Here is a 14,706-nt window from a genome sequence, read left to right as displayed (position 1 = left end):
AACAAGACATACTCATATTTTGTGCATTGTTTAGAAATGAAAAAAGAATATGAATGAATAAAATGAAATGAAATATAAACAAAGTGAATATTGACTCTCTTTCAACATGTTCAAAATTGTCAATGAAACAGCAATTTTGAAAGGCGAAAACACCCATTACTTTCCTGATTCATTAACCGGTAGTGTTTTTAGAGACGTAAGTATGGAAAAAAATATCTTGCAATTACCCTTATGCTTCTGAGCTGGTGGTGTCTATAGACATTAATAAGAAACATTTTCACCTTTCTTATATATTTTTTTTTTAAAACAGACATTTAATATTCTTCTAGATTTAACCTCAATCAAGAATCACAGGCTATTCTTCAGTTGAGAAATCTCGGAAGTGAAACACCAGTCTTCCCATTTGTCATAGGCCCAGGCCTCAACCGTCCAAACTGTGAAACTCAACGTCACATTTACCTGGTATATGTTAAGTCAGCATGTCTACACTATGCTAATCTGTGAAGAATTGCACTTCACAACTTCGGATGGAACACAAATGTTGACACTTGAAAAAAAAATCCAGGTTCAAACACTCAATTTTGGCTTATCCACCAGCTGTAAAGCACCTCCTTTTATTGATTTTGTTTTCTTTTTATTCGTATTCGTACTTCACTTTTTGTGTTATTCCTGCTGAGTCTACACTTTAAACATAATAATTATGATACTTCTTTAAGGAAAAGCAAAGGAAGGTAATTGTCAAACATTAATTTAGCTAATGCACAGAGTGTGGGGCAATGATGCTGCAAACTGCAGATTGTGAAAGAAAAGGTCTTTTCATAATCGAACGAACGTGTTAATGACGTACCAATTGCAATTCTAGTCGACGATGGACGAAACCTGCTTGCCTCTCTTCCCATTTATTTCTCACAGAGAAATCGCCGTAGCGCTCTGTTTTGTTCTTTTCCGGCCAGTACTGGAGACACTTCACCTATAGTAGGGCAGATATGTAACAAAATTTGGTCGAGATGCTCACATCCGGCGGAAAGTATGAAATTTTGCATATAGGGGTATTTTGAGGCGCTGATTTCAAATATTGCCGGATCCAAAAGATCTGACAACGGGGTAAGCCGCCATTTTGAATTCCAATATGGCCGCTATCACAAAACAAATGTAAAGATCCCTATTTTCAGTTCTGAATGACCTGTGGCACCAAAATTTGGTACACATGAGCGTTTTGACATATTGAATCTGATGACGGATTGATTTGAAGTGTCTGACAAACATCGAATGGCCGCCATTTTGAATTCCAATATGGCCACCTCGACAAAATATTCAAAATCCCTATCTCGATTTCTAAGTGGTGAGTGACGCTGAAATTAGGTGTAAGCAAGTATTTTAACATACTGAGTTAAAATATTAACTTATGTGATGTGTCTGACAAACGCAATACCTGCTATTTTAAATTCCAATGTGGCTACGAAGACAAAGACCACGACAAACATTCACGGGCATGTCAAAAAGTGTAGCAAAAAGGAAGCATAATGCACCTTTCACTGACGTCATAATGTAAATACAGCAGCGCGCACTCAATCAGTTACAAACGCGCGCTCAATCAGGTAGCCTAATTTACAAACCCGAGATAGAGATTTTCAACACTCCAACATGGCAACTATGTATAAAAATTTAAATTGGCTGCTGTGCAGCTTGTCAGACATATCAAATAAGTCTGTTATTGAAGTCATCATATCACAATACTTTTATGTATCAAATTCCAATGGCTTATGTCATTCAGAACTGAAGATAGGGATCATTAACGGCGGCCATATTGGAATTCAAAATGGCGGCCGACCCCGTGGCCAGATCTCTTGGATCCGGCAATATTTGAAATCAGCGCCCCAAAATACCCCTATATGCAAAATTTCATACTTTCCGCCGGATGTGAGCATCTTTTTCACATATCTGCCCCACTACTAATGGAGAACACAGTATCACGAAAAAAAAAAGAAATCAAATCAAACAAAGCAAAAAGATAAAATAAAACATATATGATTTTCACCCTTGAATCATTTAAACATCGTGACAGTATGTTCGAAAAAAAAATAGCATGCTCAAATAATGCATTTGTTTATCTATCACCCCCAACCCCTAGTCTGGCCATGCAGTGCAAAACTGTAGTTTACTGTAAACTACGTCATTGCTCAGTCGGCACGCGAGATAAGATACTTCTTTCATCATAGGATATAATCTGTTGTGCATTTTTTTTAAATCTAAGTCCTCAGAGAAAAATGGTGCTTAGTTGTAGGCTTTCAGCGAAATGTAGGCTTTCCGTGATAACACGCTTCGAAGTTTTGTTAAAATACATTTTTGGCAATTTGCTCACATGTCTCAGCTGTCTGTAAATATCTCCATTGTGACTGAACACCTTGAAGTAATCAATAATGAGGGAATACACAGTGAGGGGGCTTCCTACCTTGCCGTCTTCGACAAGATTGGTCAGCATGACGATTGCCGCTACATTCTGCTGGTAGATCATCTGCCAGAAGTCGTTCAAAGACGTTGTGTTTGGTCCTGATATCAAAATTATATATATATATATATATATATATATATATATACACGTGTATATCAAAATGGTCAATAGATTCGTTGTTAGCCCCGTTCCCAAATCAAAAGAATATTTTTATCTTAGGGGACTTTAACTTGAATTTGTTTCACTGCAACGACAATCCCAACTACCAAGAATTTTTAGATTTGTTATCAAAATACCTTATACCATAAGAAAGCCTACTCGTGTGAGTGATACATCATCCACGTTGATAGAAAATATAATCGCAATATTCCATCTGTATTATCCGTTGTTAGGGATAGTATCCGATATATCTGATCATTTGCCGCTATATGCCAAGAATCTCACGTGACGAAAAAAAAAATTGTGTTAATGCTCATTGATTTACTTTTGGGGATTTTTGTAAACGTCATCTTAGTAGATTCAGGGAGAAATTACTAATTGCTAACTGTCAAGCAATTTTTGCTTAAGCGCATATTACATGCATCATGATCATTCGTTCTGTTTCACATATGTAGGCCCTATATGTTTCACTCGGGAAATTCAAATAGATTTGTCAAAAGAACAACTCACCTTGTGTTGCAATGTAGGCATTCTTTTTCCGGTGTCCCTGCAAACAATACAAAGATACAATGAAAATACTGATGTCACATCTGTAATTAAACCTTTGGTATGAATTAGGCTGGATGCTTTCACCGTTTAATCCCGACAACTCCTCGAGGTATCGTTTTCACGCGTTATATGATTAGATGACTATCATCATGGTAATGATAATCAATCTAGATATTTGAATCACAAACAAAAATGCAAAAAAAAAATCTTACTGGCCAATCAACAATATATAACAACACAAAATGCTTTATGATGCCTTTTCGGGTCTGGCAGCATCTTAATTACACATGTGATGTATATCCGTGAGTAATACTACAGGATCCAATATTTCATAATCGTCTTTAAAAGGCAAGGTGTAAATTCTTTTCTTTTTTAATGCTATCAATGGGAGAAGTGAATTCTATTTAGAAAAAGTAATTCTCGATAAACTTACATCGAGGAACGTAGCGTTGATGTAATCTGCTCCCGGTTGGTTTGAATCCGTGTTGAGTTTTACGCGGTGCGCATCGACTTTTTCACAAACAGAAAAATGAAGCAAAAAAGAAAAAAAGAAAAAAGAGAACGCAATTAAAGGTTGGCTTTGAAAGCCAGCAACAACGCAAATTTGCTCGTTCATGTGTGGACTTTTTAATACATGTAGAAATAAGGACGTGAGTTTGGTTGTCAGAGGTGTCATTAGTCTTTCAGTATCAATAAATTATCTGAATGAATGTTTAATTTGAACTTCATTACAATTAGCGTTGTTGTATGTTATTGTATACAAAGAGGTCATTGCAAAATCAATTAAGCATAACTCTATTTTACAACAAAATGGAATTGACTTACATGTAATTATGTTCTTATAGCGATTCTTCTTTTTGTTCTGTGGAAGGAAAGCTGCGCATTCTTCGGGAATTTCGTTGTAGAGATCCTAGCGTGCATGAACAACGACAACAACGATAACAAACTAAATACTTCGACAATTACTGTTAGTTACACTTTTTAAACGATCAAATTAGATTCATCAATAATCCATAATGAATTTGAAACAGCTTTATATGTCATATTAAAGTGTCGATTACAGTCTAGAAATCCCTTTTTGAGGGTATTTGTATGTAAAAATATGGTGATTTTTGGTTAAATTGAGTTATTACAAGTTTGATGTACAGTGAATGTAATACATACATGCAAATTTGTAATTGATAAATATGCAAATCACTGATTACGCACACGTTTTGAAGGCAAATAGGAAGTTTTGGCACTTTTTTATTGCAGATTCCGTCATGGAATTATACAAATCAAACTTAAAGGCAAGAAGAAAAATTCCACACGGGGGAATGCAAAATATCGCATTTTTGCTTGAATTATTTTTTTTTATTATCATAATCATAGTATGAGGAGACTATTCGTCTAGTACACTATTCCACAGGCATTGTACAAACCTCGACATAGAGCAATAACAATGTAAAACAACACACGATCGTGGCCGAATAGCTCAGTTTTACAATTTTTTTTTCTTATACTATAATGTGAAAATAGTATAGCCCTACTTGCATTAAGAAAGGGATTAACACAGTAGGAACTAAACGGAAAACATGACAGTGAAACAAACTGCCAAATTAACAAAATCTAAAAACTGAAGCTAGATTTAGGATGCAAGGCTTGTTTTGTCTTCCTACCTTGAACTCTTTCTTGAGACCTTCCACTGAATGTTGCTTCTCTTTCACGTATTTCGCCAAGTCACTCAAAAGAATGGGCCGAAAAATGACGGGGGTAATCTTCACTTGCGGCTTGGCAGGTTCTTCGTATGGGGATTCCTCAATATTTGCGTAATGTTTGAGACTGTACGCTAGAAAGAGCGGAAAACAATTGGTTTCAGTTTCTATTCATGTTTGACAATAATTATACCCTGCACCACAAAACCAACAAAAAGTCGCCAGACATGGATTTCTAGTTAAGGGCAGTTTCTAAAAGAGCAGACTTTATGTTTTAAAATGTTGTATAACTCAACTCAAATGGATTCTCCTAACCTATTGGAAAGGAAGCCCACACTCTGGAAAAGTTTGAATTGAGAAAACTTAGAGGCTCTGAAGTACAGTGTCTATTCACGCGCTTAAACTTTACTAAGCCACGCTACCTGTGCCATGAATGGGTCCGAAAAATAATATAAAGCACTGTAGCAACAATAATGAAGGGATTATCTGATTAAGCTGAAATTGAGCAAGCTCTATTTACTCATTCTGCCCGTAATAAATGTCAACTTTATTATTACTAGTAGTAGTAGTACCGTTCTTATATAGCCCATGATACCTTTGGCAAGGTCTGTATGCGCTTTGAAGGGGAAAAAAGATAAACAGGAACGGATAATTACAGAAACAATAAAATGTTGTTTAAATCATCACCTAACAATCATTATGTTACTTTTTGAACGGAAAAATTTTTGAAAACGTTTTGAACTTATTGATGGAAATTGTATGTTTTATATCACTTGGGATGATGTTCTAGACTTCTGGGGCGGCATGCCTGAAAATACATTAACCACAGTAGTTTGTTGTATTTACATGGAGGGTATCACATAATATTACAGATACTCCCGTGACGACCTAAGAACTCTCGTAAGCTTATATTTTACAAGGGGCTCTGAAAGAAGAGAAGGAGCAATTTTGTGAAAACATTGATAAACAAGCAATAAGATCTTAAATTCAATACGTGATCTGAAAAAAGGAGCCAATGCAAGGCACGTAAGATAGGTGATATTGACTCATATTTCTCGGTCTTTATCACAAGACTTGCAGCAGCGTTTTGAATAACTTGTAGTTTCTGGAGTTTGTTGTCCGGTAAACCATACAAGAGACTGTTACAATAATCAATGTAACACATTTCAAATGCATGAACTAATCTTTCAGTGGTGCCTTTGTCAATATACGGTCGAATTTTGTTGATCTTATACAAAGGAAATGAGGTTGACCTGTATCTAGAGCTAATAATATTCATGCAACATGAAATGATCATCAAATACTTTAAAAGCAGTAGCATCATCCATTCAAATGTTATTAGAATTGAAAGTGAAAAGTGTGAAGGAGGTTCATGAAATGAAAAGGGGCCTCTTAAGAAAAAACCTGATCACACTACTCTACAAAAAAAAAAAGGTTGTAGAAAAACTGCTGAAAACACACTTTTCCATCTAATTTATGATTCCAAACTCAAGAATAATGTAGAAGAATAGCTCATTCAGAAAATATAAAAAACTAAAAATTGACTTGGTTGACGCGTTTCACCTTTTTGAGTCCTCACGTATATATATATATATATATATATATATATATATGTATATAATATATACACACGTATATATATATATATAAAGGGCCTCTATATACACATATATATCATATCATATAGCTGTGACGAAGGAAAAGCTATCAGACGTTGCTGTAGTTAACTTATTGCCCTCAATGATGCCAAACCAGCTACCAAGCTTTTGACCATTTTACAGGTCTTCTTCATTGCAATTATAAAGCCGTTACTAGATTTATGCCATATCACATGTCAACGGATGTAATATTGCTGTTCTCGTGTAGTGAACATCTGCCTCTGTCATGTTGCTCTTTCCTTTTTTCTTCAGCATTCTTTTGCTTTTGCCTTATTTTGCCTTATTTGTTCAAGTGTTTGAGTATTTCTTGCTTTTTATTTTGTTCACGTTACAAGCTCTGACGGAAACCTGTAAAAGGGTCGAAAGCTTGGCACCACAATGGCATCAGCAATGCAGCACACATCGCGTACGTGACCAAGCCAACTAATACATATAATAATGATTTCCTGCTGATAACTTTTTGAAAGAAGTTTAAAAGTAACGTTCAAACTATTACAAAACTCGACAGGCACGTGATATGCAACTTTGTAATGTAATCCAATCTTACCTACGATCATGCGTAAGACATTCATGCTATGTTGTTACACTTTATAGCATTGGTCTTTGAAAATCGATTAGAGAGATGACTACATTTTGTTGCAGAATTATCAGTCCTTACGCAGGATGTTCAGGTTCAAGTTAAGGAGCAAGTAAATCTTCCTAACTACTTACAATTATCAGTCACAGGTATAGGGTTAGTCATGCCCGGTTTCGGTGTAGGTGCTGGAGGGGACCTGTAAAAGCAGAAACACGAGAACAATCAAAACTGAATGAAGCAGTCTATTATCAAAAGAAACCTCTTACCTTTAATATATATTCCAATGATGCTTCAAATCGAATGGACACAATCTCTCCATTTATTTCATATTTACAAGAATGACTGCGCTTGCAGAAAACGCAGAAAAGAACACGTGCTTCATGTATAAGCCCCAAGGATATCACTGTCCAAGGAAAAACTGTCAGTCATCGCCATCACATATGTCTTAGTTTTGAGACGCATGTTCTGGAGGAACGATGTTACTTTATGAAGCATTATTCGAAATACAGCAAGCGTTAACGTTAACGTCAGACAGGAAATGAGGAGGCTTGTTCTTATGCCACGGCACAATATGGATAATATAGGATAATATAGGGTCCCATAAACTGATGTATTAGAAGCTTTTTGAATGATGATAATAACGTCAATTCGCTCTTTTTTTCACAAAATCGATGTACACTATGGAAAGAATGACATCATTCTCTCTTTAGGCGACCGTCGTGTTGAGAAGGATATTATGATTCGCCACAGTATTACCTTACCAAGGAAACAGATATCGAGGGCTGAGATAAACTATGCTGCCAACATAGGAATGATCTATTGAAAATCAAAAGTCATATATCTTCAGTTTAACCTGTCCGGTGTTTTATGACACATGAGAGTACGACAGTTTGATATGACCAAAGCTACTGCAGACTTCACTGGAATTCAAGTTTTTCCTTTGACTGGCTCTGTTGCAATTTCAGCAGCAGGTTTTTGGATATAACTAGACAGCTAAGACTCCTGAAAGTGGCCACTTATTACCTGAATGTGAAAATCAACGTTTGATGACTTTGCTGGTTTTTGTTTTGTTTTGTTTTGTTTTTTTTGCGGGAGAGGGTCAAGGGTCATATTAGTTCAAATAGAATTCTAGACTAATGATAATAATAACAATAATGATTATAATAACAATAATATTAATAATGATAATGATTACAATAATAATAATACAAATGATAGTAATAATGATGATGATAATAGTACATACAATTGCTATAGCATCATTTTCCGTATTCATTAAAATAATCTCAAGGCGCGTTACACCAAAGTAAAAAGACTGAAAATACATGTACCATAAAAGAAGACGAAGAAGAAGAAGAAGAAGAAGACATAAATGTCTGTCTTCAAAACGCGTTGTCAAAGAAACAATATTTTAGGTTACTCCTAAAAGACGTTATGTAGCTCCATTTTTTTTTTCAGATCACGTGGAAGCGAATTCCAGTGTTGGTTCAGCATGAACAAAAGCTTGTTTCCCTCAAAGATTTCTTGGAAAAGCGGTATAGATGTAGGAGACCAGAAATTGTAGGATCGAAGAGTCGTGTAGGTTGGTATAGACAAAACAAACATACATAATAATCTGGAGCTGTTTCCTCAATGACATGATAAACCAGATGACGTATTTTAAGCCTAATACGCTCCTTTACAGGCGACCAATGAACGCTCTTTAGGTTTTGATATAAATATGAATATATTGAAAATATATTATATGTATAATACTTGCTATATATGTCAACGAAAAAAAACACGGCTGCGCGTTAAATGTTTTACTCACCGTCGCTTTCGAAAGAAAAGAAAGCCACCAGAGACCAGAATTATCAAGAGAAAAGGGATACCAACACCAAGCCCAGCAGTCAAACCTTTCAGAATAACATGGACATAAAGACGATATTGTAACGTATGCTACAGAACGCAGTTACGATGAACATGGACAGAACGACAATAATGATGCAATTATCATTAGATTTACTTTGACTTTTAGGATTTTACGTGTAAGAATTAGTAGTGTGATGAGTAAGATTAGACATGTTGTCCTTATGTTATCAGTCTCTGTGTGGGTCTTTGCTTCGTTTTTTCCCCTTGTTCTTTCATTCATTGTCGAACATGGTAGCCTTTTTTTTTATTTTTTCTTGCGCACACGTGCTGAATCCAGTCAAGGTAACTTTCATCGTGCTAGCGGGTGCACGTTTGTAAATTTGTATAGAAACGCAATCTGGTTAAGAATGGCTTTTTAATAAGCAACCAAGGTCTGGGTTAACTCCTTACTGTCACTTTTTATGAGACGGGACGGTCCATTGAAAATTATTCTAAAGGCTGACGAAGGTGTGGTTTGTTTGTTTTATTTTAACGGATTCAATAAAGATGGACTCAGCATTCAGCACCATGTCATAATAATTATGCTCGGATCTCCGACTCGGGCATGACAGTAGTCCTGCTGGCCCAAAAACCTACACTGTGTATTAGGTAGCTCATCCTAGCCGGCGACAGAAAGAAATCTTGCCAATGCATCGTCGTGCTTAAGGACTTAAGGAGTTGCGGCAACACTCAAACAATTAGCCTTCTGACTGAAAGCAAGGTGTGCACTCGATTAATCGACGACACTCCCATTGCAGCACTGAAGCACCTCCCTGACTGAAGCTATTTTAAGACTTCAGTGCAAATTTAAATGCTACCAATGAATGAAAATGTAACTGATCCATACTGTAATTTTGCCGTTCACGTTTCTTTTCTACCATTTTTATTAGGTTAACGTAAAAAGAAAGATACGCACAAAATTTCTGTTGGCGCACTCTATTTATGTCAGCATATTCTGTCGTACATTCCTGACGGGTCTAGGACAATTAACCCCATGGCAATTACCCCGCACCCTCACTCTTAAAACATCCGAGTCAGAACTGACCCGGAACTGGGTCCGTTGGGGTCACACACCGTTCCGGGTCAGAAATGACAAGGAATGGGGTCAGATATGACCCATTTAGAGTCATGAATTGGGTCAGGGTGACCCCATTCGGGGTCTTCATGACCAAATTCCAAGTCATTTTTGACCCGCCGGAACGGTGTGTGACCCCAACGGACCCAGTTCCGGGTCAGTTCTGACTCGGATGTTTTAAGAGTGTTCCCTTGGCCCTAATCTTAATCCTAATCCTAACCCTAACACAAATTCCTCACCCTAAACCTAGCCCTAACTATAATCTCTAATACTCTAACATTACCACTAACCAGTATTTAGCTTGGGGGTAATTGCCCTCTGAGGGTAATTGCCCGGATACGCATTCTGACATACTCTGTCAGCTCCATTTGGACACAACAAAAGAAAAATGCAAGAACTATCTCACTCCATATCTCGGAAAAACGGACTATCTACGGTGTAAAATATGTCGATGGACTGTTTAAAAAAAAGGAAAAAGCTACCAATTGTGTGTACGTCAAGGATTAAGGCAGTGGCAATGTATACCTGCAGATGAAGGCTTTGGATATGCCAGTGTTTCTGCTGTTGTGGAATTTGACCAGGGTCCAGGCCCAACTTCATTCACGGCTGCAATCTATGAAGACGACGGATGACAAACGTTATAATATCTCTCTTGGATGACCTAGCACGTGACCTTCACCATTCAACTGTCTGTCGAATCGCCCATTATAAGAAATATCCGCACGGAGTGGGTGAACTACACTCATCAAAAGGCTTCTTCTTGTTTCTTTTTGCTGCTCGCCGTGACCAGGAATTTACGTAAGAGCCAGGAGAAATGCAGTTCTCGAACTTTAATGTCAGACTTTGATACACGACACTAACGTCGCCTTCATGGCTAAGAGCGAATATTCACACTTGCTATTCCCTGCCCCAATGTTGGTCATGGATAGATACACAAGGGAGACGAAAAAAAAGAAGAGGAAGTTATAGACAAATGGCTGCCTATAAACAGGGTCTTTAACATGGCTTTTTTTTTGGGGGGGGGGGGGAGGGTAGGACCGTATACGGCCGGTAGTCGCTGTAACTAGGTGGCCCCTACTTATAGGCAGGTTTGAGTGTTCATCCTCAAATAAATAATTACTCGTATCACTGCATGTAACCTCCGTTTCTCATTCCCATTAAAAAACATAATTCTAGCTTTTTCACGACAAATTATGATGATCATAATACGTGTACATGTAGATCAAAGATTTTTTCAAAATTTCACAATATCAAGGGCCAGTGGCCACTGCACATTGCCTATAAGTTATGCATATTAAAAAGAAAAAAAAACACCTACAAGACAATTAGAACTGATACCTTCACTGTGTATTCCGTATTTGCCTGCAGATCGGTGATATTATACATCATCTCATATTGGAGCCCATCAAATACTGGGATTATTATGAGATCAACATCTCCTGACGACAGTTCTAACTTGTAGCCATTGATCTCATAAATGCCGAGATCAGATTCGCTCGGAGCTGTCCACGCAACTGCAATATACGTCTGCGAGATTTTGAATGCCTCCGGCTGAGAGGGTGGTCCAGGTACTGATGTAATGAAGAAATGACGTCATTATCATTTTGTTTAATACATCTATTGATTTCCTTTACAAATTTAGAATCATTTCTTTTCTTGTACCATACACACCCGTCATTGTTACACGGGATAACAATTCATATTGCAGACTCGTTTCTAATTCACAGTCATGCTAACAGAAACACACTAAAATGTTATGTGGGATCAATACGTTTGATAAACCCCAGTCGTTCATGTAAAGACAGTTGCTATGTTTGTGATGCACAGTTCTTGAATGTATTTGAGAGCTTCAGGACACGCAATGTAATGTCCATCCGGATGTATGTAAATGAGACGCCCTCTTGATAACCATGTTAAAGTTGTCTTAATTTTGATGATGATCTTTTGCACAACTGACGAACTTGTGATAAGGACATCGCTTGGCATCAGCAAACAAAAACAAACATACACACACACACACACACACACCGTAAAAATGATTTCCTTTTCACCCATTCAAAAGAGAACTTTTGATTGTGACTTATCATAGATAAAAACAGACAATGACAAGGAGGGTACGCAATATCCTAGTGGAATACTAGTGAACATGAAGATGAAGTGTCTCTGTATCCCTTATTTGAAATGGGCAACTTATCTTTGGACTGGATTTCCCCTTTTAATTGCAAGCCAATAGTGATACCTTTTTACACGAAAACTACATGGTTGTGATAACGTGGCTTCATTCAGTACCTTAGTGTGGACGTTGTTCTTTCTGAATGTAATGCTATTTGCCTTTGTCACATAGGGTGCTGTATACGGCAATGACATGTGTGCGTGAAACATTCTATCAAAAATAGATACGTCTTTTAGACATATGAGTGTGGGTGCATTCTGCGCTAAAATATAAGACACTGAGAAGTGTAATATTGAGCTGTACGTACCACTTGGCAGGGTTCTGGCTTGAACACTGTCACACGGACCCCCTCCAGCAGATGTGTATGCACAGACAGTGAAGGAATAGTTTGTGTAATGTGATAAAGACTGGTAAGTTAAAATGGTATCAGTCGTATTTTCTTCCTTAGGAGAAATAGGAGAACCATCATCCTGTAGCTTCACGAAGGTACATCGGTAGAAAAGGTCCCCATTTCTGGTTGTACAAGGTGGCATGGTCCACTCAAAGGTGAGCTTCTGTTTCACGTCAGCGGATACGGCAAGGTTACCGGGTTTCTCCGTCGGGACTGAGAGGGGAAAAAAAGAAAAAAAAAAGAAAGAAATCATCATTTGCAAGTCTTTAAAGTGCTTTAAGAATTTTCATTACAGCTTTACTGGTTATAAAGGAAAAAGTTATAAATCTATCCTAGCATTTACTTTCTCGTATTTTTCCATGTTGAGAAGTGTCGATGTTCTGTTTGGTTTCGTTTCATTCCAGTATTTTTTTTTATTCGCTGAGTAATACAGCGATAGTGTATACCGCGAATCCCCCCCCCAAAAAAAAGAAAAGAAAAGAAAAATAGCAATAGAATTGTACATTCAGTAGCAACACAGTTTCTAATAACAATAATGCATGGACGAATAGCAACATTGCATATTAAACTAAGATGTTAACAAGGGATAGAGCATTTTCACGAAACCACCGCCATACGCTTGACTGGTATTAACTCCAGCTCACAGCTTAATTGCATTGTCTCACACTATACGTGTGTCTGGAAATTCGTCATATCGTAGGAAGATAACTTCTTGTCTATTATCCGACTGTGTGGAGATACTTGTCAGGGTGAATGAATTTAGATGACGGAGCTGCATTATTCAGGTGGCATTGTTATGTGGATGCAATACATTTTATAAATATAGTATATACGCAATAATCATTGATAAGATAATAAGATGTCTTAAATCTCACAGATTTTATATGTTTAACAACTGATGAGTGTCTAGAATTTTGTATGTACATGTATCATATATGTATATGATATATTACACACCCACCCCCCCACACACACACACACACATATATATATATATATATATATATATATACATATATGGATGATACGATTGTATGACAAGTATTTTTTTTTTTACATTAACCTTGAAAGAGATTAGAGAAAAGCACTGTTTTAGTTTATCCCTCTCTTGTTTGAAATCACGATATTGCTTCCAAGAACAGACATCGTGCATTTGTCTTTTTGTTTGGAAGTTACACTTCATTATGGTTGATAATCGTATTGAGATTGAGTATTTTTTCTTGAAGTAATCAATCCTAGCACAAAAAAAAAGAACACAGATATCATCGTGTTGCACCATCTGTGTGTATGTTATCATTGCTCACCAAGCATTATTGTTATCATTATTATCAGTTTACACAGACCAGTTACCTGACCAAGCATTATTGTTATCATTATTATCAGTTTGCACAGACCAGTTACCTGATTCATTTGTATCGAATACTGTCCAAGATGCCGCTACAGCTTTGTACTCATGCTCCCCATAATATGGGAGGACCGTTAAGTTGTATGTCGAATGTGCATGCATGTCATCATAGATGTAGAAAGTGTCACTTGTTGTAGAGACTTCAAAGTTGCCTGATTCTGAGTCGCTGCACTGATCCCGGAGAAGAAGCGTGCGTGTGATATTGTAGACCACTGGGAAGCAGTGTGTTGCTGGTTCTGTCCATGATATCTTGACATTGTCGTACGACTCCGAGTTATAGTTGCAATATCGTCCACTGGATCAGGTGCTGAGAAGAAACGTGTCGTGTTTGTAATTTGACTATCGTGCATCAGAAATATAATCATTTTTTCCCTAAAAAAGATTTCGTGTACTAACTATAGACTCTGCGCGAAATGGCTATACTGAGAAACATGACGGTCCAACGCAAAATCAATATCTTTGAATACTTACTATGCAGAACATACGCAAGGGATATTCATTCATAGATATTTACGATGGTGAGACAAATTACCGTATTAATTACTTCATGTTATACCTAATTCTCTGCTGATCTCGTAAGTTCGATGCATGAGCTCGTATGATTTAAGGAGATACCGACGAAATGATTACGCGTTATCAATAATTTTGGTCACTCCTAATCTATGGCAGGATTAAATCCATCC

General features: G+C 37.1%; 1 long non-coding RNA gene and 1 pseudogene across 1 annotated transcript; both read right to left on the bottom strand.

Moving 5' to 3' along the window:
* Positions 1-14,706, bottom strand: part of LOC139719016 (uncharacterized) — a 120,046-nt pseudogene that overhangs the window by 9,309 nt on the left and 96,031 nt on the right.
* Positions 10,587-12,818, bottom strand: LOC139718939 (uncharacterized). Its single transcript, XR_011710054.1, has 3 exons — positions 12,535-12,818; positions 11,393-11,625; positions 10,587-10,667 (listed from the first exon to the last, which is right to left on the bottom strand). It is a non-coding gene; the product is annotated as an uncharacterized lncRNA (long non-coding RNA).

Source organism: Diadema antillarum, unplaced genomic scaffold (genome assembly GCF_040938485.1).
Source record: "Diadema antillarum isolate AM-2024a unplaced genomic scaffold, OU_Dant_1.0 scf00000103, whole genome shotgun sequence".
Taxonomy (NCBI): Eukaryota; Metazoa; Echinodermata; class Echinoidea; order Diadematoida; family Diadematidae; genus Diadema; species Diadema antillarum.
This window is presented reverse-complemented; position numbering and strand designations above follow the sequence as displayed.